The sequence below is a fragment of the Bombina bombina genome, chromosome 6, assembly GCF_027579735.1.
Source record: "Bombina bombina isolate aBomBom1 chromosome 6, aBomBom1.pri, whole genome shotgun sequence".
Classification (NCBI taxonomy): Eukaryota; Metazoa; Chordata; class Amphibia; order Anura; family Bombinatoridae; genus Bombina; species Bombina bombina.
This window is the reverse complement of record NC_069504.1, coordinates 1,059,970,918-1,059,990,254: the sequence shown is the minus strand read 5'-3', so window position 1 is coordinate 1,059,990,254 and position 19,337 is coordinate 1,059,970,918. Positions and strand designations below refer to the sequence as shown.

The 19,337-nt window shown below is 38.0% G+C and overlaps 1 protein-coding gene across 16 annotated transcripts in view; it reads left to right on the top strand.

The window, feature by feature from the left end:
• Positions 1–735: 735 nt before the first annotated feature.
• The window catches only part of MICAL3 (microtubule associated monooxygenase, calponin and LIM domain containing 3), an 809,998-nt gene continuing 791,396 nt past the window's right edge, over positions 736–19,337 (top strand). For 15 of the 16 annotated variants that reach the window (XM_053718885.1, XM_053718900.1, XM_053718898.1 and 12 more), the window contains exon 1: positions 739–876. The gene's annotated coding sequence lies outside the window, so the exon portion shown is untranslated. Of the gene's footprint in view, positions 877–15,967; positions 16,075–19,337 lie in introns of all 16 variants that reach the window. The other variant, XM_053718886.1, reaches the window with a different exon arrangement.

Here is a 19,337-nt window from a genome sequence, read left to right as displayed (position 1 = left end):
TGTCACCAACATGAAAAGTTTGGAAAGCTCTGCCTTAAAGAAATACTTTGCCGGATTTGGCCCACATTGGATCGTGGTACTTGGAGTTTCAGGGAGATTGCACTCCATTTGCTGGCATCAGGGAGTCGCTATTACAATCAGGGAGACTCCCTGAACTTCAGGGAGAGTTGGGATGTCTGGATATCTTGATCCATGTGTCTCTCCTTGCATTTGACATGGGAGTGTGTGACTTTATCTCTGTGAACTTGAGACACTGTATTTTTCATGTGAGGGCATTTGCAGTAGTAACAGTAGTCAGCCATATGGCGATAATGCCATCACCACCTGTGACACTGACCACGTCTCTGAGTGTAAATTTGCACGCTGTAGCTTTAAAACAATTTCCGCACACTTGTGGGCGGGTCTTCCCCAAAACTTCTATTTTCTATTGGCTATTTCATTCACTTCAGGACGCCCGCCCCATTCCTTCTATTATTTTTGTACATCTTGCACCTCACCAATCAACTCACACTGTGAACACTACCATTTATCTCAGTTTTGGGGAGGTTGGTATCAAAATCTTTCCCTTAGCAGGTTTGAACTAATTTACATGTAATTGTAACTACGATATATTTGCACATTCTGTTTATAAAACAGCATAATAGAAGTTGCGTATTCATTTTGTAAAGATGTTACGTGTAACATTCTTCATCCCCCCTCCCTGTCGGCAATGGTCCAGTCTGCCTTGTGGGCGTGTTTCTGAACGCTGCGGCTAATGCTGGTCGCTGGATACAATGCTGCAGCGGAGGATTGTGCCTGGAACCCTGGGAGCTTTGGCGCTCTGAGAACGGAACCTGGCGAGCGGGGCGGAGTTTTGCCCGGGGATGCGCCTACAAGGTGAGGCTAGAGGAGGAGATCTTTTGCCGGTATAATGCCTCTCCTTGTCCGGGTTCTTGGTTGGGGCATATGAAGCGCTTATATTATAAACGCTTTCAAAGAACCCCAGGAACTAATCTGTTAATTCTAACGAAACGTGCATCGCTTTGCCAATTAAGCTATTAGTTTTCAAAGAAATCGCCCTCTTTGCCAACTATTGGGTTAACTTGAAAACTTTCCCTGTGGTTACATGGTTAATTATATTGCGTGTGGCCCCTGGAATTCCAAAGCTGCAGGGCCCCTCCCTGGTACAAGTAATTGGTTGTGTCATGTACCCTTAGTGTGATTGTTCAGATACTTATGACCTACTCTTGATAGGAAGTCAGTCTTATGACACAGCATTGCTTACAAACCTGCTTATAATTAACACGTGCTGATTGCCAGCTCTGTGGTCAAGATGCATTGCAGACTGCATACAGTATTAGATGATTGACAGTTTAACTTTGAAACACACTAAATTCCATCACATTTTGGACAGAATGAAGCTCATTGTAAGGCCAAGTACAACAATATTCTGTTTGTCTCTGGCAAGCATATTAATGAATATTGTAACTGTGGTTTTTGGCTTCTTGATGTTTTTGAAAACCCATCTAGAGTATTTAGTCAGTTTAATTCCAGTCTCTATCCTTGGCTGTATGATTCTCAATATTAAATGTATGGGACATGTAGCCCACATTTTGACATATGTTGCTTCAGTGTGTGTGTATGTATGTATGTGTGTATATATATATATATATATATATATATATATATATATATATATATTATATATTCACACACAAATGTATAATACACCACATGCTGTGGTGCTCAGATGTTCTAATTTCTGTAAAGTTGCATGATGAGGTTCCCATGGCTCTCACTTGAGCCTGCTGACTGTGCAGTAGACATATAGCTTTATGGTATTTATGTAGCTGTCAGAGCAAGCTTTCCTGTTAGTGCGTATGTATGTTATACAGCTTAAAAGCTTCCGTCCTGATCGTCAACCCTTTCCATTACAGCTAGACTACAGGGTAATGTGAACTTGTAGAAACAGCTATTTGTTACAAGTGAAAATATTTTCTAAAATTCAGGTTTGACAAAGACATGGAGCTGTTGATCTTAGAACTTTTGGTTCTCAACATTTAGGACTTTTGCACAAATATACAAATATGGTTGCCTTGCTCCTAAAAATGTGTGACTGTCTCTTTAAAAATAATTTTGGCATCTACAATTCATGTGCATTGTCGGTGTGTGTGTATATATATATATATATATATATATATATATATATATATATATATATATATATATATATATATATACACACTGTGTATAGTTTATTTAGGATCTCTTTAATAATACAAGGAGGCAGATTCACTTACATACATTACAAACTGTTAGTTTTCTAAGTTACCCCTTGCAATATCTGATCAGCTTGATTTTGCCTCTCTATTCCAGGCCTACTTGTCTCTGTCCATAAGCAGTTTTGATGTTACGTGCCATTTTTGGCAATAGAGAGTACTTTCTTATTTTATCTTTGCTACCAGTTTTTTTTTCCTCCTTCTTCTCTGCTGCCACAGCCCTGCTTAAAAGGGATTGTCCGTATTGTAGGTGTGGATGGGCAATCATACATGATTCATCTTCTTGTTAAAGTGAAATGCTAAGCTATCTTCTGGCCTGTGAGTGAGGTGGCACATTGCCTGTAGCTACAGATTCCTCCTGTCACCATTCTATTTTAAACTCTAGGATACACAAGGTATCTTGGCAGTTACAAAGCTGTAAAATTCACTTTACTTTGGCTGTTTGTGTGCTCTGAAGCTGTAGTGTAACTTGCATATCAAGTTCAAACTCCCAGCAGTAGTACTGACCCAAGATATGTAGGAGTAATTCCTAGTGCAAGTTAAAAAAAACAAGATTAACTGTATTCTGTCTCCATCTGTACGTTTGCTATTTCTTAATTCCATAACAGGCCATTCTTTCTTTTTTATCATCTGAGGCAGTAGATGCCAATTCACTTACAACTGCAATTCTCTGTCCTTGTAGACTTGTAAAATGCCTCTTAGCTGTATTCTGTTAAAGGGATAGAAAGGTAAAAAATGTTAAATGTGCATAAAAGCATTTTGGCCATTATAATGAAAAACATTACATTCTTTCTTCTGTTGGAGCATATAGTTTTATCAGTGTCATCCCTGCAGATCTATTTGTTTAACGTCCGCCAATTGTTTAAATACATATGTAAAGTACCAGTCGTGACCAACAATTTTTGGAGCTCATCATCAACGCTAGATAGCCGAGTCATACAACTAGCGCTGCTTATTGGATTAGTGTCAGTTTCTGCTCAGGACCAGACGTTTTTTTTTTTCTTCCTGTACAGTACTTTCTTTACCTATGTGTTTAACCCCTTTTGCAGGGGTTAAACACGTATATTTGGATGGTCTATAGCAATAACATGACATGCTCTACCATAAGAGAGCATGCCATTTTTCACTTTAATGGCCATTTAAAAAGTGTAATTTTTGCAATATACCTTTTCATTTGCAAAATGCTTCTAGTTGAAGTAATAACTGTTTTAGTGGCATATGTACGTATGCTACTTATGACGAAAGGATCTGGATTCAAATATTATTCCTGCTCTGAGAGCTGGAGGTGGTGTGTGAGACAAGATAATACACAAGACAATGTGTGGTGTTTGAATGCTAGTGCACAGGACACTTGCATATTTGTGTATGCTGCTGAAAAACAAATACTTTTTTACTAAAAACACAGTTGCTAAAGGAAGTATGTTGCTTCTATTTAAAATTTAAATGCAACCATTCACATTTTGTGTAGCAGACTTCAATGTGACGTACTACACTTGCAAAATATTTGTGGTAGAATATGTTGGTATTTTGTGGATAATGGTTTCTATGCTGTAGTATGCAAGCTTGTAAAAATGGTTTAGATTATATTTTACCACAAGGTCCTTTATGTGTTCCCGTTGCAGGTGAGTGCACTGGAAGAACGAGCTTGTTACTTTGTTTAATAAATGACCCACTGAATTAAATAGGTCAGAGGGAATATCTTGTTCTTCTTCAGAGCTGGCAATCAAATTGTATTGGAGTGGTTCATAATGTTACCCCTGGGCCGCCGACCAAGGAATGCGTGTGTCAGGCTTTAAGAATTCTTGTCTGTGAGAGAGTGTGAAAACTGTGTGACAGCTCAGCATGTGTATGTGCAACTCTGTGTCCATTATCTGCTTGATCCCTGAGCTGAGACGTTTAGTGCACATGGTGCCTCAGCTCTTATCAAAAGCTGCACAGGATATGAGCAGTGTGCCTCTGTGTGTTTGCGCAAAAACCACTGTTCTTTAATCTTATTTTTTTTTTTTTTGTGCCATCTGTTTTATAGGGCTTCCCCTTTTTGCCAATTGTCAGATACATTTTTTTTTTTTTAAGATTTATACACTAGATTTTTCTTTGCATAAATGTTTTGTAGATGATCTATTTATATAGCCCATACAGTTTAATTTTTTTTTTCTAAAAATGGATAGTTTTGCTTATTTTTAAATAACAGTGCTATGATTTTCAGACTCCTAACCAAGCCCCAAAGTTTTAGGAGAATACAGACGTATACCTACTCCAACTTGCTTTTTTTGGGTAAAGGGTCTTTTCATATGCAAAGGAAGGGGAGTGTCTGCTATTTCACACTTACAGTGGGTGTTCCAGTAACCTTTTAAACAGAGCTAAACTGGAAGCTTCTAAGTAAGTTTTTAAACGTTTTTTTACTGGATTTTTATATCAGTATCGGTTCATATTATTCTTTATAGAAGTGTCTATTACATGCAGTTATATGAAAATTGCTGTATACTGTCCCTTTTAAGGGCAAACATGAATGGTGAATAGTGTTTAAAGGGACAGTCAACCACATAATTGTTATTGTTTTAAAAGATAGATAATCCCTTTATTACCCATTCCCCAGTTTTGCATAACCAACACAGTTATATTAATATACGTTTTACCTCTGGGATTACCTTGTATCTAGGAACCTTCTTCCAGCCCCCTGATCACATGACTGTGACTGTTTATTATCTATTGTCTTAAATTTAGCATTGTTTTGTGCTAGATCTTAAATAACTTTCTGTGCCTGAACACAGTGTTATCTATATGGCCCACGTGTACTTTCTGACTCTTTGTGTTGAAAAGAGATTTAAAAAGCATGTGATAAGAGGCAGCCCTCAAAGGCTTAGAAATTAGCATATGAGCCTACCTATGTTTAGTTTAAACTAAGAATACCAAATGAAAAAAGCAAATTTGATGATAAAAGTAAATTGGAAAGTCGATTAAAATTTAAAGTCCTATCTGAATAATGAAAGTTTAATTTATACTTGACTGTCCCTTTAACAGGACATCTATTTTTTTTTTTTTTTTTTTCCTTTCATGATATAGATATGAGCATATAATTGTAAACCACTTTCTAATTTACGTCTGTTCTCTTTATATCCAGTGTTGAAGGAGTAGCAATGCACTACTGAGAGCTAGCTGAGAACATCTGCTAAGTCATTAACAAAAGGCATATTTGCGTAGCTCCCAGTAGCAATTATAAGTGTAGGCTATGGATGAGTCTTCTACCCACTCGCCACAAAGACAGGTCCCATGTTTGGAACATTATCCTTTCATCTTTTAGTACACGAGGCTGATACAGTTAGCTTCAGAGCACCAGTGCACTATTGGGAGCTATCTGAATAGATCTGGTGAGCCAATGACAAGAGGCGTGTGTAGCTACCAACTAGCTTCCTGTAGTGTATAGCTGCCTTGGTATGATTTTCAGCAAAGATTACAAGGTAAATTGGAAAGTCTCCTCAAATTGAATGCTGTATTAGAATGATCAAAGTTTAATTTGCCCTTATAACCCCATAGGCAGAAGGGAACTCTTTGTACAGCAGAAAGATCCTGTTCTTTGTATTAGTATATTTCTGTCTGAAGCAAGTGGATTAATGAATGTTATTATTGTGGGAATTAGCTTGCTGGTGTTTTTTATAAGCATCTAGTGTATTGTTATGTGACTTGATTCCAGTAAGCACTCTTTGTCTGAGGTTTTGTCTTATTCATTTTTAATGTTTTGTGGTAAATTTCGTTTTGGTCCTGCAGTCTTTGCTGTGGTGCACTCAAGACACTCGGCTATGCGAGCACTCACGATATACTGTATTTAGAACAGACTCTGTTGCACTAAAAATGCTGCATTGCATTTGCACGACCTATGTAAATATGCATCAATAGCTTTCCTTCTAAAATAGGCCATTTCTGATTGTGTTAATCCGTTTATTTTTTTGACTTTTATATTCTAAACCAGAGAGCATTAATACAGCAATATCTGTTAAGAACAGAAATATATTCGAGCAGGCCTTGACAGTCCCAGGAGCCAGGGATACTGGCTCCAATAATTTTATCTTTGTCCACTAACTTTTTCGGTTATTCTTCCTTTGTCTATTTACAAATAAAATCACCAAATAAAGTCCTTTAAAGATGGTCCCTCAGGACAAAGGCGCCCTCCCTAGACTTCCGTCGATGGTTAAGGAGAGGTACACCAGGATCAGCTCTACTTGGGAAAAAAGTGGAGAAACTGCAAATGTGAAAAAAACTGAAAAAGGCGCTCAAATGGTGCAGAAGATCACAACAATTGTTGGAAATTGTATCAATACGTCACTTTACAGAATGATACGCACTATGTGGCGCACTATGTGGCAGTGCAAGTCAGGCAGGCTGCATAGATCAGAGCCCACCAGCTGGCTCACTCCAGATCATGGATCTACCAATGGTTGCTGCAAAATAAAATGCAAGGAGGGAGGGGAAGGGTACTCCAATAGTGCACGAAATCACTACAAAATAGAGAAAATTCCCAAAGACTCTCCAAAGAAGATACTCACAAAAGTGGCGCACTATAATGCAGTGCAAGTCAGACCAGCTGGGTTAATATGAGCCCACCAGCTAGCTCACTCAGGCAAACAGGTACCAGATCCACAGTTGAAATAAAAGTAAAAAAAACACTCAGTTTTAAATAAAAACCAAAATAACCTCTATGCATAGAGGACTATTTATTGGAGCAAAAAATATATTTATCACTTGAATGTAATCTGCAAAGCGTTTTAAAGTGCTTATGGCAGTCTTTCCTCAGGCAGTGAATAAATAGTCCTATGCATAGAGGTTATTTTGCTTTTTATTTAAAACTGATTGTTTTTTTTTTACTTTTATTCTAACTGTGGATCTGGTGCCTGTTTGCCTAAGTGACCTAGCAGGTAGGGGTCATATTAACCCAGCTTGTTTGACTTGCGCTGCATTATAGTGCTCCACTTTTGTGAGCATGTTCTTTGGAGGGTCTTTGGGAATTTTCTTTATTTTGTAGTGATTTCATGCACTATTGGAGTACCCTTCCCCCTCCCTCCTTGCATTTTATTTTTCAGCAACCATTGGTATATTCACGATCTGGAGTGAGCCAGCTGGTGGGCTCTGATCCTTTTTTTTTTTTTTTTTTTTTTTAAATATATATGCATCGTCTGTACTTTACCTGCCATATTAATCCAATCTAGGCACTATCATCTAAAAGCTGTTTATTAGCAATAGTTAACTCCATAGACACTGACCCCCGAAGGGGGGATATCAGTTGTAATTGTATTTCCTTCGGAAAGCTGGCAATTACATTCCACCATTTTAATATAAAACGATTGACTTGTGTTTCTGAATTTATTGATGTGTCCATTTGCTCCATTATCAATAAGTTTTTCAGTTTTTGAATAAATTCTGTTAAGGTTGGGGCTTTACTAGATTTCCAATATTTTAATATGAGTAATCTACCGACCATTATTGCTGAATTTAATTGACATATATGCTTATGTGTACCACTTTTATGTCCATCTATAAAGAACATTATATGTTCCAACTTGAATTGAAAGTGTATATAGTTGATTCTGTTTAGCCAGTCGTTAATCTTATACCAAAACTTCTTGATTTTGGGTCAGTTCCAAAAACAATGGTTCAGGTCAGCATTAAAGGCTTTACATTTATAACATAAAGCCTCAGAGTGATCCCATTTCGCTTTCTTACTAGGAGTAATATATGTTCTATTTATTAATTTAGTATGAGACTCCCGCCATGAGGTGGATAATGTTGCTGTGTCAGCCAATGTGAAGCTTTTATATTTAATTTCTGATGCTACCTGCCACTTTTTAGCAATTTGCTCCAAGTTTTCCTTCCCCAATTCTGTTATAATTAATTTATATAGCGAGGTTACATTGTATTTCCCTAATTTAAAGAGGTTAATAGGCGTCTGAAGGATATTCCATGCACAAGCATCTGAAGAATCAGGTGGGAATTCCTTTAAGAAATGGCGAACTTGAAAATAGGGGAAAAAATCCTTTTTTGAAATAGCATATTCCGTAGCTAGATCCTGTAATGATCTGCATGCCCCTGAGCCCCTTTCTCTTAGCTGGTTCATATATATAAGGCCCTGTTGAGCCCAGGCATTGAAGATACAGGAGTTCAATGCTGCAGGAAAATTAGGGTTACCAGTTATGGTTAGATATTTGGAAAATTTATAATTAATATGAATTTTTTTAAGAAGTTTCTGCCAGGCCCTAATTACGCTATAGATATTTGATAGTGATTTAATTTTAGTTGGACATTTATTCATGTTACAATGCAGTAAAGCTTTTAAGGAGTAGGGTCTGGTCAAAGTTGTTTCCAGCTTCTGGTCCACAATGTATTCTGCATTTGTCAACCATTCAATTGCAATTTTAGAAATGCATACTAGATTATAGGTCTCAATATCTGGAAGGCTTAGTCCCCCATATTGTCAAGGTAAAACAAGTCTAGATAATCCGATAATCCTCCTTTTGTCCCCCCAAATAAATTGTGCAAGTAACTGGTTAAGTAATTTTATATCTTTTTGTTTTATAATAACTGGGAGATTTTGCATTAAATAGAGGAGTTTAGGGAAGATCACCATCTTGATTATATTAATTTTGCCGGACAGAGTTAGATAAAATTTCGACCAACTGTCTAGATCCTGCCTAATTTTAGCAATAATGGGTAGATAAGTTCATACCATTCGTTATAGTTTTTGGAGAGTTTAATCCCCAGGTAAACAAAGTTAAATTTAGCTTCTTTAAACTGATGTTGCAGATAAGATTCTTTGTTTTTAAATAACCAAAAGATTTCTGATTTGTGGGTATTAACTTTGTAACCTGAGAATGCACTAAATTCTTGTAGGAGTTGGGTTAATAAAGGAATATACTTAGCAGTGTTAGCCATCAGGACTAGTAGGTCATCAGCATATACAAGTGTAGTGACTTTCCTGTGTCCCAAATTAATCCCTTCGATCTCCTTCCTTATAGATATTACAAGTGGTTCTAATGCTAAATTAAAAAGGTAGGGTGATAATGGACATCCCTGTCGTACACCTCTATTTAATGAAAAGTACACGGTAGGGGTACCATTGACCAGGACGGATGAGGTTGAGGATTTATAAGTTGCTCGAATAAAATCCACAAACGCTCCCTCGACTCCAAATCTTGGGAGGACTGAAAACAGATGGTCCCAAGAGATGGAGTCGAAGGCTTTTTCAGCATCGATTAATATTAGGGCAGAATCCGATGTTGGGTTTTTATACAGACGGGACTGATTTAGAATTAATTGTAATTTCCGTAGGTTCCTTGTAGCAATTCTACCTGGCATAAACCCCACCTGATCCTTGTGTATCAAAGGCCCGATAAAAGATTTTAGGCGATCAGCTATGATACTCATCAAGATCTTGTAATCGCAATTAAGGAGCGATATCGGTCTATATGAAGATATCTGCTCTTTGTCCTTGCCTTTTTTAAGGATAAGGACTATTTGTGATACGGCAAAATATCTAGAGCATAGTTTTTTTATCCAGATAATAGCTGTTAAATAAAGAGACCAAAGTTTGGACAATGTCGTCTGACAATATTTTATATAATTCTATAGGGAGCTGATCAGGCCTGGTGGGCTCTGATCTATCCAACCTGCCTGACTTGCACTGTCACATAGTGCGCTGCTTTTATGAGTATCATTCTCAGGACTGTCTTTAACACAGGGCAAAAGGGGCAGCTGCCCAGGGCCCAGTCTTTGTTGAGGGGCCCAAGAGTAAAAAAAAAATAAAAATATTTTTTTTTTATGGTTCATGCTAGACTGCTGATGACATGGGACACACACAGTCAGTCCTAATACTGTCACAGTCAAAAGTTCTCTGCTTATATTTATTTATGAGAAACTGTGCCAGACCGTACCGGTGTCATATGACATGTCAAGCTAATGCCATGTGCTGTTTTAGATGTGCACTGTGCAGCACTGAATGCTAAGCCCTAACTCGGCATCCAGCCAATCCCACTGCATCTGAAAAGGTCCGGCTGAGGTTACCACTGTTACCAGGTAACTGCTTTGGTTGTAGGGCTGACTGTAGGCGCATGCAGCAGAAAGCTGGATTGGCAGGCACATGAGGATTTGAGCATCTGTGCAGTTGCACACACTGCTCTCTTCAGTCTTGAGGCTGTGTGACTCGTCTCACACTGTATCCATGCAGCCTTGGGCAGACAGCATCCAGTCTGCTGGTACTATTAGCCCTGCTCTTTCTGCTGTGGCCCTAAGATCAACTAACTGAAGTTTGTTAGGGGAACATTGCTTTGTAGAAAGGTGTCAGTGGGAAGAATAAGTGAGTGCACCCACGCTCCCCTCCCCCATGCAGCATTGTCTAGTGCAGGGTGAGAGGGAACTTGTTCCTAGCAAAGAAGTGACATGTGCTGATGTATAATGTCATGCTGATACTTCACACATTAAGGTAAGGTTTATTTTTTAGATTTTTTTTTTTCTCTCTATCTCAGATTTTACAGCTTCCCATAGTAGTTCTGCTGTTCCAGTCAGTAAACTTATATTTGTCTGCACCTCCATGCTTCCTCCTCAGTCTTTACCTTGCTTTGCTCCTGTTGGCAGCCCTTAATCTCTTTAACCAGCCCTAAATCTCTTTTACCTGCTAACCTCACACCAGAATCACATTCAAAAGCATATTAAATTAATCCACATTGGAGGAATTTATATATTTATTTACTTATTAGTACTGCTAAGGTCCAGTTTCACATATTGCAATTTATTTCATTTTTTTTTTAAATGATTAGCCCAGCAGTAGATGATGCACTGCTTGGTTAATAATTAAAAAAAATATAAAATAAATTGATTTAGTTGTATTTTGGGATGTTGCGGCGGAGAGCGAAATTGTATGGGGGGGAAGAAAATGTTTGCCCAGGGTCCAGTCAATATTAAAGACGTCCCTGATCATTCTGTAGAGTGATGTATTGATACAATTTCCAACAATTGTTGTGATCTTCTGCACCATTGGAGTGCCTTTTTTTTTTTTTTCTTTTCATACTTGCAGTATTTTACAAATAACACTACCAGGCTTCTAAACGTATGTTTGGCTCATAAATATTCTTGCTGGCTCCTATATTTTAAGCAGATTTGTCGACCCCTGCATTAGAGATTGGCTTTGGTTTATATCGACATGAAGTTCAAAGTTTAAACTTAGATACAGACCGGACATGTGGTTTTTTTATTTTTTCTAGTTTGACATCTGAAATTTTAATTCTGGTTAAATATTCAGTAATTTAACATTATACATAAAATCCATTTTCATAGTGTATATAAAGAAATAAACAAGATTTTCGACTCTTCAAAACCATTTCTTATTATGAACCCACCCTTATGACGTTCTATGCCGTCCTAACCGCTCTGGGCTTCAGTGCCGTTAGGATGGCATAGAACGTCATACTGAAGCCAATAACCGCTTCTGGGATCAGGGGCTGGAGTGTGTTTAGCGTCATAGGCACTCCCCCCCCCCCCCCGACCTGATCCCGTCATTGAAATCATGCGATTGCATGAATGATCGTGTGATTTTTAGATTTTTTTTATTTGTTTACATCGGAAGGAAGGGGTTAATGGGTTAATAAGACTATAGGGTTAGATAAAACTCGGCTTTATTTAGTACCTAAACAGAGGGAAAATAGCTTGCAACTAGAAAGAAACCAGGTACTCGCTATTCTTTACCTAAATAACCCAATACTCTGTGTGATTTAATCAATCCTGATAAAGTATATTGAGAATGAAATTTTGAAGAAAGATCTTTCTCCCACATATCTTTCATCTCATCATATATGGTAGAGGATTTCAATTTAATATAAAAGTATTCTTCCTATTGTAAGGTACGTTAACATTCTTGAATCCATTGTGCTATATTTGGGATAGTGTTGCCTCTCCAGTTTCTTGCAAAACATATTTTAAAACTATTGCACCCTATATTACTTACTACTTTATATTACTTGTGCAACTGTAAATTTGTTTGGTACTTGATTGAATAACCGAATGCAAGGGTCTAGTGGTATAGGGATCCTAATAAATTTGGAAAGTTCTCTGGCAACTTCCGACAATGTAGGTGTTAATTTATGACATTACCAGTTGCCACGAAATATGTGCCATATGTTCTATGTGTTGCCAAAATTTTTCCTGATAAAGCTTTTTTTTCCCCCCATCTTGCATGGGTTAAATACCATCTTTGTAAAATGTTTATTTTTAATTCTGGTAACCTACTAGATATAGAAGATTTGGCAATTCCAGTAAAGATGTGAATCAAATGTAAGATATATCTATGTGCAAGTCTGTGTACCATCTATCCATTATGAAGTAGTTAAGTGGGGCAGTGTAATAATGGTTTTCATTCTTAGACTAATATTTGTTTGGATATTTTTTTCTAGTTATATCAGACCATTAATGATTTGGTTATACTGTATATTGTTAGATATGCATAGATCAGGGGTGTCAAACTGACGTAATTTGCAAAAAATCGATTAGTGTTACCAAAGAATATAACCTTAAAATACACTCTCTGCCATTCAAAAAAAGCTATAGAAAGAGATGTAGGTAATGTGCGGCCTGCGTGAGTTGCACTTGTATAGAAAATGGCCTGCGACTAAAATGGGTTTAAAACCCCTGGCATAGATCTTTGAAATTGTTTGGAGGTGAACTCTCTTCAGATTTTAATTGTTAAATCATTCGTATTTGATCAACTTTTCACCTGTACTTTATTGGAAGGAGAAAATTATTACGTTAATAACAACAGTTGAAATACTTTTTTTTTTTTTTTTTTTAAATCTAAAACATCAACTATTTTTAATGCTTGCTTCTCACACTTAGGTCCTTGTGCAGATCTATTCTACTCCAAACAATCTTCTATTCAGTGATCTTCTAGAAACTTAGTATGGGTTAATTCTGTGTACATAGATTTGCAGGGGAGCAATGACTTTAACCCCTTAGTGACCAGAGCACTTTTCCATTTTCTGTCCGTTTGGGACCAAGGCTATTTTTACATTTTTGCGGTGTTTGTGTTTAGCTGTAATTTTCTTCTTACTCATTTACTGTACCCACACATATTATATACCGTTTTTCTCGCCATTAAATGGACTTTCTAAAGATACCATTATTTTCATCATATCTTATAATTTACTATAAAAAAAATGATAAAATATGAGGAAAAATGGAAAAAAACACACTTTTTCTAACTTTGACCCCCAAAATCTGTTACATATCTAAAACCACCAAAAAACACCCATGCTAAATAGTTTCTAAATTTTGTCCTGAGTTTAGAAATACCCAATGTTTACATGTTCTTTGCTTTTTTTGCAAGTTATAGGGCCATAAATATAAGTAGCACTTTGCTATTTCCAAACCATTTTTTTCCAAAATTAGCGCTAGTTACATTAGAACACTGATATCTTTCAGGAATCCCTGAATATCCCTTGACATGTATATATTTTTTTTTTGTAGACATCCCAAAGTATTGATCTAGGCCAATTTTGGTATATTTCATACCACCATTTCACCGCCAAATGCGATCAAATACAAAAAATTGTTCACTTTTTCACAAATTTTTTCACAAACTTTAGGTTTCTCACTGAAATCATTTACAAACAGCTTGTGCAATTATGGCATAAATGGTTGTAAATTCTTCTCTGGGATCCCCTTTGTTCAGAAATAGCACACATATATGGCTTTGGCGTTGCTTTTTGGTAATTAGAAGGCCGCTAAATGTCACTGCGCACCACAAGTGTATCATGCCCAGCAGTTAAGGGGTTAATTAGGGAGCTTTTAGGGAGCTTGTAGGGTTAATTTTAGCTTTAGTGTAGTGTAGTAGACAACCCCAAGTATTGATCTAGGCACATTTTGGTATATTTCATGCCACCATTTCACCGCCAAATGCGATCAAATTAAAAAAAACGTAAAATTTTTCACAATTTTAGGTTTCTCACTGAAATCATTTACAAACAGCTTGTGCAATTATGGCACAAATGGTTGTAAATGCTTGTCTGGGATCCCCTTTGTTCAGAAATAGCAGACATATATGACTTTGGCGTTGCTTTCTGGTAATTAGAAGGCCACTAAATCCTGTTGCGCCTCACACGTGTATTATGGCTAGCAGTGAAAGGGTTAATTAGGGAGTTTGTAGTGAGCTTGCAGGGTTAATTTTAGCTTTAGTGTAGAGATCAGCCTCCCATCTGACACATCCCACCCCCTGATCCCTCCCAAACAGCTCCCTTCCCTCCCCCACCCCACAATTGTCCCCGCCATCTTAAGTACTGGCAGAAAGTCTGCCAGTACTAAAATAAAAGGGTTTTTAAAAAAAAATGAATTTTTTTTAGCATATTTACATATGCTACTGTGTAGGATCCCCCCCTTAGCCCCCAACCTCCCTGATCCCCCCCAAAACCGCTCTCTAACCCTCCCCTCTGCCTTATTGGGGGCCATCTTGGGTACTGGCAGCTGTCTGCCAGTACCCAGTTTACAATAAAAAAATGCTTTTTTTTTTGTTTTTTTTGTTTTTTTTCTGTAGTGTAGCTTCCCCCCCCCCCCACCCCCCACAGACTAACCCCCACCACCTTGCTTATTGTTTAACATTTTATTTTTTATATATTTTTTATTTCCCATTTTCTGTAGTGTAGCGGTTCCCACCCGCTCCCTCCCCGTGCACGCGCCCGCCCCCACCCTCCCGTGCACGCGCGCGCGCCCGTGCGCGCCCCCAGCCACCCCCGCCCACGATCCCGCCCCCCTTCACATCCACATGGCCGCCACCCGCCTCCCGGTCCGGCTCCCACCCACCAACGCAGGTAGCCACCGATCTCCGGTGCAGAGAGGGCCACAGAGTGGCTCTCTCTGCACCGGATGACTTAAAAACGTTATTGCAGGATGCCTCCATATCGAGGCATCACTGCAATAACCGGAAAGCAGCTGGAAGCGAGCAGGATCGCTTCCAGCTGCTTTCCACACTGAGGACGTGCAGGGTACGTTCTCAGGCATTAACTGCCTTTTTTCTGAGGACGTACCCTGCACGTCCTCAGTCGTTAAGGGGTTAAAGGGACACCAAAGTCAAATATAAACTTTCATGATTTAGGAAGAATTTTAATTTTTAACAAATTTCCAATTGACTTCTCATCTAATTTGCTTTATTTTTTTGATATCCATAGTTGAAAAGCCTGTATAGATATGCTCAGAAGCAATGCACTACTGTGAGCTAGCTGATTGTCACTGTCTCACCCAGTGTGTTTAGCCAGACCCCAGTAGAGCATTGCTCTCCTTCAATAAAGGATTCCAAGAGAATGATGTACATCTGAAATCTAAAAGTTATCTTTCATGATTATGTCCCTTTAAGGTCTATTTCTCAACTCTGTATGTTTTTTATAACATTTTGCTGTGAAGAAGGGACATGTTATTTCTGCAGACACAAATTCACAGTTTTGAGAACTACAAAACCAATAATATGTGATATTTTCTAGGTAGAAAAAATAGTCTAAAATCTGAAAGAACCCTTTGGGAGAGCATGAAATTGTGAATGAATACTGGAGCGGACTTTGCAAGTGTTAAACACACAGAGCATTTTACTATTGCGGACATTAAACTAACACATTAGAACATCTTGGTTTTCCACTTATGTCCCTTTTCAGTATTTCTTAGTATAACTTTTTTGTTTTTGTTTTTTTCAGCAATTTGGAAAGTGGAATTTGTGACTTACAATGTGATTGCTGCTTGCCTATATACAATCCAGGGAAAGACAATTTTTGTTTATTTTTTGTGACTCGGTTATGTGCTGGTAAGTGTGTGGTTTATTACGTTTTTATGATGTGTATAGAGTATTTCTAAAGCACATAATTGACTAAATGAAAAAATGGTAAACATGGCTTCTGCTGGAAATAAACAGAAGTAAATCTTTTCTCCAGCTTACTCGTGTAGTAAGAACACAAGGGGGAATTATTTTTCAGCGTCTTTCTTCCTCTCATACAACGGTAAAAGTGATGGAGCGCTGTAATAGCGTGAGTCTGTCAGCGAGACTATTACTGCACGTCTTGCTTCCTATGGTGTTCCGCAATAGTGCAGTCTCGCCACTGTCTGGGAGATCCATGCTATTTAACCCCTTAGCCTAAAAATGACAGCCAACATACAGGGTAGATCCACTGTCGTTAATGGGGTTAAATTATTTTTTTAGTTAATTTAAATCAGCAATTGTCCATTTTATATTTAAAGGGACAGTCTAGTCAAATTTACTTTCATGATTCAGATAGGGCAACTTTCCAAATTACTTTTATCATTAAATTTGCTTTGTTCCCTTGGTGGTATTTTTGAAAAGCTAAAACTACCTCTTAGAGCATTTTGAAATGTTTTTTACAGTTAGACAGTACTAGTTCATGTTTCATATAGATAACATTGTGCTCACTCCCGTGGAGTTATTTAGGAATCTGCACTGATTGGCTAAACTGCATGTCCGTCAAAAGCACTAAGATAAGGGGGCAGTCTGCAGAGGCTTAGATACAAGGTAATCACAGAGGTAAAACATATATTAATATAAACAGCGTTGGTTATGCAAAACTGGGAAATGCGTAATAAAGGGATTATCTATCTTTTTAAACAATTAAAAATTCTGGTGTAGACTGTACCTTTAATTTAAAGCAGGTTTGAAATGATATGTATTGACTTTCACTAGAGGCATTTTTGCTATAATTTTTAGTGATGTCTTTCATTTTTCACCTTATTATTATTAATTATTATTATTATTCCTAATGCCATTGGCTTGCCAGATTGGCTTAGCTAGCTTCCCAGTAGTACATTGCTAATCTGGAGCTGACCATATGTTTATCCCTTTCAAGGGTTTAAACACATTTTATATGCGAGCAGTAGTGTAGTAATTAAATGCTCTAACACTGTTTCTCAACTGCAGCCCTCAGGTCAGATATTCTTTATATCTTAACTAGAGCACAGGTTAAATAATCAGCTGATTGGTGAGAGCAGGTTAGTAACCATGGTTACTAATCAGCTGATTATTTCACCTGTGCTCTAGTTAGGGACATTAAACACTTTGAGATGATAAAATAAAATGATACATTGGATATTTAACCCCTTAATGACCACAGCACTTTTCCATTTTTGCAGTGTTTGTGTTTAGCTGTAATTTTCCTCTTACTCATTTAATGTACGCACACATATTATATACTGTTTTTTTCTCACCATTAAAGGGACAGTCCACACCGATGAAAACATTATCCCATACCTTAGATCAAGCAAAAAAAAAAGAGCCTGCACCGCATCCTATCTTCAATAACACTAACGTTAGGTGGCTAATCTTGAATGAACATTTAGTTAACAACGGCAGATATGGCCTCCAAACTCCTCCCCCTGTTACGTAGGAGGCTTCTTCTCTAACTCTTCATCCAATGTGAATCACATACTCGGCTAGATTCTTTAGCCGTGTTCACGGAGACACTGCTCTATTTCTAATAGAACAGTGTCCCTGTGAACGAGTATGGGTTTAAACAAGAAGCCTCCTACGTAACAGGGGGCGGAGTTTGGCGGCCATATCTGCCGTTGTTAACTAAATGTTCATTCAAGATTAGCCACCTAACGTTAGTGTTATTGAAGATAGGATGCGGTGCAGGCTCTTTTTTTTTTTTTTTTTGCTTGATCTAAGGTATGGGATAATGTTTTCATCGGTGTTGAATGTCCATTTAAATGGACTCTCTAAATATACCATTATTTTCATCATATCTTATAATTTACTATAAAAAAATTATAAAATCAGGAAAAAATGGAAAAAACACACTTTTTTCTAACTTTGACCCCCAACATTTGTTACACATCTACAACCACCAAAAAACACCCATGCTAAATAGTTTCTAAATTTTGTCCTGAGTTTAGAAATACCCAATGTTTACATGTTCTTTGCTTTTTTTTGCAAGTTATAGGGCAATAAGTACAAGTAGCACTTTGCTATTTCCAAATATTTTTTTTTTTTTTTTTTTAAATTAGTGATAGTTACATTGGAACACTGATATCTGTCAAGAATCCCTGAATATCCCTTGACATATAATATATATATTTTTTTTAGAAGACATCCCAAAGTATTCATCTAGGCCCATTTTGGTATATTTCATGCCACCATGCACAAATGGTTGTAAATGCTTCTCTGGGGTCCCCTTTGTTCAGAAATAGCAGACATATGGCTTTGGCGTTGCTTTTTGGTAATTAGGCCGCTAAATGCCGCTGCGCATCACTCACGTATTATGTCTAGCAGTGAAGGGGTTAATTAGGGAGCTTGCAGGGTTAAGTTTAGCTTTAGTGTAGAGATCAGCCAGACACATCAGACCCCCTGATCCCTCCCCCACCCCACAATTGTCCCCGCCATCTTAAGTATTTCATTTTTTATAAGCATATTTACATATGCTGCTATGTAGGATCCCCCCATAGCACCCAAGCTCCCTGATTCTCCCCCCCCAACAGCTCTCTAACCCTCCCCCTCTACCTTATTGGGAGCCATCTTGGGTACTGGCAGCTGTCTGCCAGTACCCAGTTTACCAAAAGATTTTTTTTTTAATGTTTGCTGTAGTGTAGCTTCCCCCTCCCAGATCACTTAGATGCTTGTTTCCTAAATTCCCTCCCCCCTCTCTCCCACTTCTAACAACTCAATTTTTCCGTACTGTAGTGGTTCCCACCCGCTCCGTCCCCCCCCCCCACTTCCTACTTGAAGCCATCGATGGCCACCCACCGATACCGGCCATCAATGTCCGGTGCAGAGAAGGCCACAGAGGGGCTCTCTCTGCATCGGATGGCTAAAAATGGTTATTGCAGGATGCCTCGATATAGAGGCATCGCTACAATAATCGGAAAGCGGCTGGAAGTGATCAGGATCGCTTCCAGCCCTTTCCAAGACCGACAACGTACAGGGTATGTCCTTGGTCGTTAATTGTATTTTTTTTTTTTAGGTCGTACCCTTCACGTCGCCGGTCATTAAGGGGTTAAAAAAACTCTGCAATATACTTTCATTATTTATTTTGTCCCCCTTTCCTGTAATTCCACTCTGATATT